The sequence below is a fragment of the Lactuca serriola genome, chromosome 7 (assembly GCF_051521515.1).
Source record: "Lactuca serriola cultivar US96UC23 chromosome 7, Lser_US96UC23_V15, whole genome shotgun sequence".
NCBI lineage: Eukaryota > Viridiplantae > Streptophyta > Magnoliopsida > Asterales > Asteraceae > Lactuca > Lactuca serriola.
The window spans coordinates 140,067,560-140,077,204 of record NC_136414.1 but is presented as its reverse complement, the minus strand read 5'-3'; positions in this window follow the sequence as shown (position 1 = coordinate 140,077,204).

Sequence of the window (9,645 nt, the reverse complement as noted above, 5' to 3'; positions counted from 1 at the left end):
TGGAATTGCACTTTGCACCTTGTTAAGCTGTTAGTGGAGCGTGTGTGGTTAACCGGAACACTAATTTGGAATGACAGTGCATGGCAAAGGGTAACTTGATGTTAATCATAGATCAATGGAGCGTGTGTGGCTAACTAGCACATTGATTATGTGGTTGTAACATTGGGTGTACCAAGTTAATTTGCATCGTTATTCATACCTTGTTTGTGATCCTCGGCATCCCAGTCAAAAACTTGAAGGGCACAATCGAGATTTAAGTTTTCAATGAATCTCAAAGGATCTAGGAGTTTTAATTCACTTAAAAACCAAAATTCTTTTTCGTTTTTCATGGTGGAAATTGGTAAATCATCATTTACCTACCTTCAAATATTTTGCAATTTGGATTACGACATCCCTCTTCCAAATTGTAAAATATTGTGTTGGGTCCTAGCCTTAATATTTCATTTGGGTGTTATATTAAGAACTTAAATCAAATAACTTGAATTTCTCCCATTGTAGATGTCTAGTTCAGACTACTATGGTCTTCCCAAATCTCTTGGAACAAGTTTTCCTCTAAAAGATGATGTTCCGCGGTTGGATCGTGGGAGTCATACTTCACTTTCTCCACTTCCTCCAATTATTCTCCCTAACCCACAAGCTCAAAAACTTGAAAAGTTCAATCACTCAATCCCTATTGGATAGTAAACACAAAGATGAAAGGCTTGTATGTACTCATGTCTTGGACATGAAGCTGCATATTGACAGGCTGGGGATGTTGGGTTTCGTCTTCCCGAGGAAGTTGGCTATTGACTTAGTTCTTCGGTCACTTCCTGAGTCATATAGTGATTTCATTAAACACTACTATGTGACAGATCACGACATGACCCTAATTGATCCCACCTATTTTCTAATTGCTTCCGAATCAGCAATGATTTGGCGCAATGGTCAAGAAAATATGACTAGAAGATCTACATCCCGAGCTGACATGGACATCCCAGAAAAAATTCTTTCTCCTAAAGGAAAGAAATTGGCCATGGTTAAAAGTTTTGATAATAAGAGAAAGGCCAATTCTGAGACTATTCCATGTGAGCCTGTGTGTTTCTGCTGCCAAGGAAAGGGACATTGGAAACGAAGCTGCCTTGACTACCTGAGAAGTTTAATCAGATTGTATGGTTTTGCTCCAGGTAGGTCTACTGTCTAACTCTATTAAGTTCCTAATTATTGATTCTTAATACATAATGTGACTAGGTTGCATTTTGATGTTCTGTAGGATCAAGCAAAGGGAAGGAATCTTAAAGGTATGAGTATGTTGAATCTGATCACGAAGATGGATTTCGATCGCATGGTTCGAAGATCGGATTTTTTAGCTGCTGCTTAGAAGTTATGATAGATTGCTAGGAAATAAGTAATAACATAGTTTTTATTTGTAATTGCATTGCGAGGAAAAGTTTTTTCTAAATTTTATAAATAAATTAAAATTTGTTTTTATTTTAGTATATCTCCTTACAATGACATTGATGAAAAATTGATGTTTTGTATGTTTCTATGTTTGCAATATGAATTGGATTCTTTCGTTTGTGGTAGTGTCGAGTATTTTCCAAATAAGGAAAGATTTTCATCACCTAAGTTTCAATTGGACAGAAACTTGGAATCGTTCAAGTTGTATTTTATGATGAATGATAATTTTCATCTTTCGCAAATTAAGACTAATTCCTTGATCACATGTATATGTGAGTCAAGTGAAGGACTAAGGGATTAGGTACACATTCTTGTGCACTGGTCAAGTCCACCACAAAGAATGGAAAGACTATTTGTCATATTTTACTAAATTTTAGTAAATATGGTTATTCTTACAAGTTTAAGTATAATTCTGAAGCATTAGAAAAGCTTCAATGTATAGCAGAACAAAAGAGTAGAATCAAATTAGGCAGAATGATAAAAGTTTCTCCAATATGAAAAGATGGGAGAGTACTTTAGTATCGTGTTTTATGATCATCTTAATGTTTATGGAAAACCATATCACAATTGATTCTCTAAGGACATCTTAGTACATTTACATGACTAAGAAGAGGAATCGTGAATCGTTGAAATGGTTAAATCAATTAAGGTGAATCATACTTCGTTCCAAAAACAAGTCGTAGAGTTCTACTCCAAGATTGTAATTTCAGTGACATAATCTTAAGAAAGGTTTAAAACACTTATCAAATGTAAAGTAAAAGTTTTCTACTCATGTACATTTGAAATTGGTGAGTTGTGATGTTTTGGATAAAACAAAGACCAACTAATATCAATTGTGTGAAGTGTTTGTCTTGATAAGAATCCGCACTAACTCTTTAATATTCGATTTGTCAAGGAATGATTTATGACAAGAGAATCTTATATGTCAAGTGGGCAGTGGGAGTCTTAAAGATCTTGACATGTTTGAAGAACTAATCAAGAATAAACCTGTCATTTATCACTAACACACGACTTGAGGTTTATAACCTATCGTGTTGATATATTCTTATTACTGTGCCCATTCCAGTTAAAGTTGATATGCATGTGAGTTCTATGAGTTCTCAATTGTTTGCATAACTACTTGGAAGCAATGGTAGGCCCTTGTGTTACCAGGTGGTAGGAAATTAAGATTGAACAAGTTCAGTCCATATGAGTTTGGATTTGTCACTAACCTTGTTTTGTGATTATGGTTATGACAAATTCGCATGGATAGGAACACATACACCACAAAATCTAAGTGTCATAAGGTTTCTCTTAAATTCATGAAAATGATGGTGAGGAAACGCTTTCACTGAGTAGATTTTAAGAAGATAGCAATTGTGATATTTGCATTCTCAAATTTGATTATGATTACGTCATCCCTTTTCATAATTCGAATTGTGAGAAATGGCAAAAGGTCTAATCATTTAAGACTTGTTGCTATAAGTTCTTAAATTGTTTAGACACACATGTGAGCTATCTAAGGAAAGGTGTCTGAGTTTGAGAAGCATAGATAAAGTCTTATCGAAGCAACTCGTGTCAGAAATCTGAACTTTGGTAAGAAAGTCAACAAAGCGTTGATTTCTAGAAATCCAGTTGATTTCTCAGTACATGTCAAAGCTAGTGAGAACATAAGTGTTATGCTAGTAAGATGTAATTATTATGCTAGGTGGAGGATAATCAATTATGATAAATGTTTCAAGTTAGCAATGTTAATTATAGAAAACAAAAGGTTTCAATTTGCATGTTGTAGAGTTTGAAAAGGTGTTTTGTTATAATGTTAATTTATTTATTTATTTCACAAACGGGATGTTACACCTCTCCCCCACTTAAATTAGATTCCATCCTCTAAATAATTCTTTATCATTTCTTACATGCTAAACCACTCAAGTAACATGGCCACAACCCTGGGAACACTCTAACCTTCCCGGGGTAACCATAACCAACCCTCGTAGAGTTCTAAAATTCTCATATGAATGAGTTCCTTGCAACAAGAACACATCTACTCTGGCTGAAATCTGCAATCTCAAGATGGTCTGGTTCCTTGACAGCCCGCCCATACTGAATCATTATCGTTGAATCCACTCCACTTGCCTCTCCACTGACTACTCAACTCCTGATAACCCGATGTTCCCATTAGAAAATAGAACCACATACCTAATTATCCCTACATATCACTTATACTTGGTCTAGGCTCAGCTAATCCTACTGTGAGTGACTTAGCATTACTCAACAATTTGTACACTTGTTATACATGAAATCCTAAAATACCATTACTGCTTGAGACCCAAAACTGTCCGAAGCATTGATCTGCCTAAAACAGTATGTGGCCACATGGCTGCTTCTTAAAATCCACTGAAACCTCCCTGGTTCCAGCTTATCTGAAATGCTGAAGTCCTGCTCGGTTGTTAAGCCAAGAGCAATAACACAGTCGCCCCACGCGACTTCCGAACGAAATCCTTGTGTATCAATAGTTGCCACTAATTGTCTTGCCACTGTGGCTCTAACGATCATCTGATCTAACTGATCGGGTCCATACGTCGAGTCCTGACATCACTAAACCCCAAGCTAGGAGTGATAGCTACACAACCATTGGTAGCCTTATATCACAAATGACCATAAGAAGTCCATTGCTTCCTTGATCTCATAACTGTAGTGGCGTTCCCACGGTCTCATCACTGGCTCAAACAAGTCTAATTCATCTGGGGAAATCCGTAAACCAATTTGTGGATTTTCCACACCCTCACTGTTGCACCCGAACTGGTGGGTACCAACATTCCTTCTGCGATCTATCAACACTCCCATGATATCTACGACCCTAGTGAATGCTACGGCTACACCGGCAGTCTCAGAAAACTCTAGTACTATCTGCCAACCTTGTGAATGTTATGGCTACACCCATAGACTTACAACACTCTAGCACTATCTGGCTGCTAGTGAATGCTACGGCTATACCCACAGACTTACAACACCCTAACACTATCTGGCTGCTAGTGAATTCTACAGCTACACCCGCAGACTTACAACACTTTCTCACACTATCTGGCTGCTAATGAATGCTACGACTACACCCGTAGACTTACAAAACTCTAACACTATGTAGCTACTAGTGAATGCTACGCCTACACCCGCAGACTTACAACACTTTCTCACACTATCTAGCTACTAGTGCATGCTACGGCTACACCCACAGACTTACAACACTTTCTCACACTATTTGGATGCTAGTGAATGTTACAGCTATACCCGCAAACTTACAACGCTCTTACACTATATCAACTGTTGATTACTATTCCGAACACATCCAACGTCGAGCATACACCCGACCTATCATCCCAAACGGAACTCGTGTCCTAACTGGATCCCCAACCTAATTCCGTAAGGCCTGCTATCACGTGACCCCATTGCATCAGTACCACACCCATGTCTGTGATCAAAGCGTCACAGTAAACCACGAAATTATCTACACCCTCTAGCAAGGTGAGAATCGGTGCCTCGCACAACCGCTGTCTGAGAGTCTCGAAGGCTGCCTACTGCTCAGCCCCTAGAGAAAGGCCACCGACTTCTTGGTCAGTCAGGTCAAAGGAACTACAATCTTGGCGAATTCCCGAATAATTCTCCGGTAATAACCTGCTAGACCCAGGAAACTCTGAATCTCAGTTGGAGACCTCGGAATCTCCCACTGCATCACGGCCTCTATCTTGGCTGGATTGACTAGTATACCCTTCTGGTTGACAAGGTGCTTAAGAAATTGCTCCTCGCGCAAACAGAACTCACATTTGGAGAGCTTTGCAAAAAGTCTTTCCCTCCTCAGAGTCTTTAGCACCTCCCTCAGGTGATCCTCGTGATGTTCCTCAGTCTTGGAATAAACCAAGATGACGTTGTACTTTCCTAATCCCGTAATTGTTGCACCGAATCTGGCCCTGTAGGCCTCTCAAAAGCTGACCTGAAATCTTGGGTCTCCTCTCGAGACCCTTCAATATAAGCAACTAATCTGGTTCCCGCTTCCCAATGTGCTCCAAGTCAATATCTCGTTCTCGTGCTCTATAAGTCATATCATTCAGGGTCTCGCACCCCGAGATACTCATGACCTTCCTGCTATCATTCTGAGTATATCATGATACCTTACCTTTTTCATTTCCTCATCTGCTGCATACCGTGGTACCAAATAAGCTCTCTCCTGTGACTTGGCAGTGCTCACTGCCACAGTCTCAGTAGTCTGGTGGAGATCTAACAACTTTTGCGCCAACTGTTGTGCCTCAATTGCATGGGCAAACTCTGCCCAGAATCTAGTCAAAAATTCATCCCATGATACAGCATCGACCACATCATCACCTAAATCACTACCAACCTCTTCCCATCAATCATGTGCTTTGTCCTTCAGGAGACAGGAAGTAAGTTGGATCTTGTCCCTTTTCGAGATAACGGCTGGTACAAGAAGTGTGGGCGACATCTGCCAACCATTTGCTGCTAACAATGGGGTCCCTAACCCCAATGACAATCTGGAGCTTCACAAGCTCTGAATTCCTAAAACATCAACGTACGTGTCCCTGTCATGATTACTATCTCAGTGTAGAATGCACTCAACCTCTCCTCATAAATCGCTAAAATGCTATCCTTGATCATACCGGAGATCACAAGAATTTGATAAGCGATACTGTGCGTACTCTCAGATGGAATGAACTCCTTCATCTGACCATCAAGCTGCCTAGCTCTAGAGTCTGAGACAGATCCCTCGTCGGCACCAGAACTGCCATCTGGTCTACCACGTAGCATCACTATACTCGGAAATTTACCATCCCAATCACCATAATACTCGTCAAAACTCGAGGGATCTCACACACTACAAGTTCCCAGGTCTTATCTCAGCCTTACTCGATTCGAGTAAGGATCTTCTGCTTTCAGTAGTATGGGCCCATACTACCTTCCACATCTATTCATACTTTCCTCAAGTACTGCCTCGACTTCACCAAGTCCCTTTTACTGCTATTGCCTCACGCACTACTCTCATCCTAGGCTTGCCCTAGGGTAATCACCAAACCACTCTCCGACATTAGCTGCATAAGAAATCCCTGCTATCTTCTCCTACCTAGCTCGCGAATACTATTACATATCACTCAGACTAGATAATTCTTCGAATGAGAGGTTCTACCCTACAACGGTTAGAATCAAACGAGAGTTGCGAAAATAGGCTAAACCTAACCTTCTGAAATTATTTAGTCCTTCCAATATGTAACTTAACATATTCGTTCACTAGTTAGTAAAAGACAACTAGAACTCCTAAAAGCACAAAGCAAGTAGCATTCAGGCATTGAGTACACATTATCAAGCATATACTACTTAGGCTATCATACTGACTGATCCGTACTAGCATGCATTTCTCATAAAGTTGATACACATATAACAGGCACATAAGGCATCCATTCTAGATCCTTAGTCCTAATCTAGCATGCAATTCTATTCATATCACATCATATCATGACTTGTATGGGTAATTTGGGAGTACTTACTTGAGCTCGGCTGATTGCATGCACCACACACTTTTCTCTTTTTTTCAAAATTCTTTTTGCTTTTTCTAAAACTCTTTCTTTTTCTCAAAATCCTTTTATAAACATTGTTTTCTATTGAAAAATTTTATACCAATCCTTAGTTTGAGTTCAGACATACCCGAAAGTGTGCCTGAATCCCCCAAACCAAGTCTCTGATACCAACTTGTAACGTCCCAAAAATACGATCCAAAATTTTCATTTTTAAATCATTAATAAAACATAAACACCATCACCATAGTATAAAATCATAAGCCGTGTATCTCAAAATCTCATAAAATCTGTCAACATATCAGAATCTCATATAAAATATCAGAGTACACTCCCAGGCTAAGAAAATTGTGGTGTGTGTCATGTAATCATTTCGAGCCCTTCCCTTTGCTAGCTGAAGTACCTGAAACCAAAACTGAAATTGTAAGCACGAAGCTTAGTAAGCTCCCCCAAACTACCATATACCATACACATAACATATCACACATAAAACAACTATGGGACACCGCCCAACTGCATCGAGACGAACCCGACATCGGCTTACCCGGCATCAGACTCCTGCCCGACATAGGGCTCACCCCGACATTAGACCATATATGGCATCAGGCACACCCAATATCGGGTTTGCCACGGCATCGGGCTTACCCCGACACATACATAGCATATCATATATCATAAAGGAATAACATAAGCATATAACATGTAACATAACTTTGGGAGACCGCCCAGCTACATCGGGACGAACCCGGCATCGGCTTACCCGACATCGGACTCCTGCCCGACATCGGGCTTACCCCAGCATACAAACAACATAGCATATCTCATAAACACATAACATAAGAATATAACATACATCGGGCTTACCCCAACATTGGAACGAAGCCCGGAACACATAACAACTAACATATAAGCTAACATGTATCAGGCTTGCCTTGGCATCAAGCCTAGTCCCGGAACACATAACACATAACATGCATGAATCACAATGACATCAATCATACATATACACTTCTCAGGACCACCCCGACATCAGACCAAAGTCCGGAACACATAATCTGCATCGGGCTAAACCTGGCATCGGTCCTAAGTCCGGCATATGCTAACATACATAAACATGCCTACATTGGCTCCTTTGACCCGTTCTTACTGGAGGAAAACTCACCTCACACTGCTGAAGTCCTGCTGACAAAACCCTAGCTGCTAGATGACAGATTCCCGAATATGTCAACATCAAAATAACACCCAATTAATAATTATGTTCCAACACTTATTCATAAGTCCATGCTTGGAATAAAAGACTACTCTACCCTTATCTTAGCTTGATTCAAGCCCAAGGCCCAATCCAATGGTCCAAAAGTCTAATAATGAACCAACGCCCAACTATGGCCCAAATTTCCAAATTGGGCCCAAATCTCTACATAGTCTTGCCTTAAGGCCCAACCATTTATTCGTGGTCTAACACTTGACATTCTGATGGTCTAATATCTCATAATCATCAAGGCCTAGCTATGGCCCATCTATGGCCTAATTTTCACAATTGGGCCCAATCCCGTCCTACGGGTCTTCTCCTAAAGCCCAATCCAAATATTCTAGTCCATTTACGTGTTAATAGTTGGCCCATCAAGAGTCTAGACACCTAGGCCTAACAGGAATGCCCAACTCTAAACCCAACATAACTTGGGTTTTCACATGAAATGACGATTAGGGTTAAGTGTTTCTTACTTAACCCATTAAGGAATTAATTTATTAAGTCCATCAATCTACTAGGTCAATCATGTAGTGTGGCCGACTTAATCCATAATCCTAGTCCGGTCATCCAAAAAAGTGGGTCCCGCAACCCATAATCCACATATCCCATATTAGGGTTTTCTAAACCCTAATTAGGGTTTCTAACCCTTCACACCCAATTAGGCCCAATAGCTAAGTCCTTAGGCCCATTAAGGTTTCATTAGGACAATTAGGGTTTTCTAAGTCGGGCACCACCCATTACCACCACGGGTAGTGGTGGTCAACGGCGGCTCACAATGGCAGCTACCACCTCACGGTGGTGGTTAGGGTTCTAGTCCGATTAAGTCCAAGCATCATAAAAGCAAACTAATCACAAGCTAAAGCACACTGCCACCCAACACGGCAGCTGGTGGCGACAGGAGGCGGCAGCCACAACCTTACGGTGGTGGTTTGAGTTATTCTTTGATTATTCCGTTAAAAATTACAACATACAAAGCAAAATCCATATAACACATACACACACTAAACTAAACACATACACACACAACCACCCTTGTGGTGGTAGATGATGGCAGCCACCACCTCAGGGTGGTGGCGGTAGCTGTTTTTAGTTTTCCGGCCAAATAAACCACACACAACACACACTACAATAGAAAATACACCCACATGCCTGCTTTTCCCGGAACAGGAACACATCCACCCTTTTGGTGGCGTTTGGTGATGGCAGAATCACATAGAGGCAACATCAGTGGTCATTTTGCGATGACAGCCACAACCTCACATGGCGACGGTTTCTCTTAATTCCCAGTCGAGCAAACACACGTACACACTCGTAAACACGATCTGAAGACCAAGACATCTCCAACTCAGCCACTATGGGTGGCAGGTGACAAACGAAAACTCAGAAACAGTGACCAAAAGCCAC